Below are 606 nucleotides of genomic sequence, written 5' to 3' on the forward strand. Positions count from 1 at the left end.
TTCAGCATGTGCTTTTTTTTATGGGACTGTTAATATAGACACTACCAAAGTATCCACAGGACATGAGATGTCCCCATCGAGGAACAGACTGTAACAAAACAACATCTTTCAGATCTTTTTGAAGGAAATACACCGTACATTACAATTGAGTGCTCATAAAGTTTCGCCAAACAACACTTGGCCTTACACCTGTGGTAAGCTCTGATGTTTTCTTTTTTTCTTTTTAGCTCTGCTATTTTCTTACTCCATTTCACTTTTTAAAAATTCTGGTCATACCGTGCTGATTTTTTTTTTTAATGACTCATTTTGGCATCCATGATCTTCATCTTTGCTGCATGTCTGCAGTCATCCCCAGACCTCCCTCCCTGCATAGAAATGGGGACAGGGCACCACCAGGCTGAACTCTGCCTCCAGGCTTAGTCCCAATTCTGCTGCCTGCTTGAGGGTACTCCCTTCCTCTCAAAGCTCTCAAAGTCCCCTTTCTCCTCACCCTTCTCCTAAACACATAGTCCTAAACATGGGGGCAGCATCTGGGCAACCCATGGGGTCAGGCAGGTAGACTGGGGCCTCCACCTGCCTCAGTGACTCAGAAGGCTGGTCTCCGGC

This window comes from Ovis aries, chromosome 14, assembly GCF_016772045.2.
Source record: "Ovis aries strain OAR_USU_Benz2616 breed Rambouillet chromosome 14, ARS-UI_Ramb_v3.0, whole genome shotgun sequence".
Classification (NCBI taxonomy): domain Eukaryota; kingdom Metazoa; phylum Chordata; class Mammalia; order Artiodactyla; family Bovidae; genus Ovis; species Ovis aries.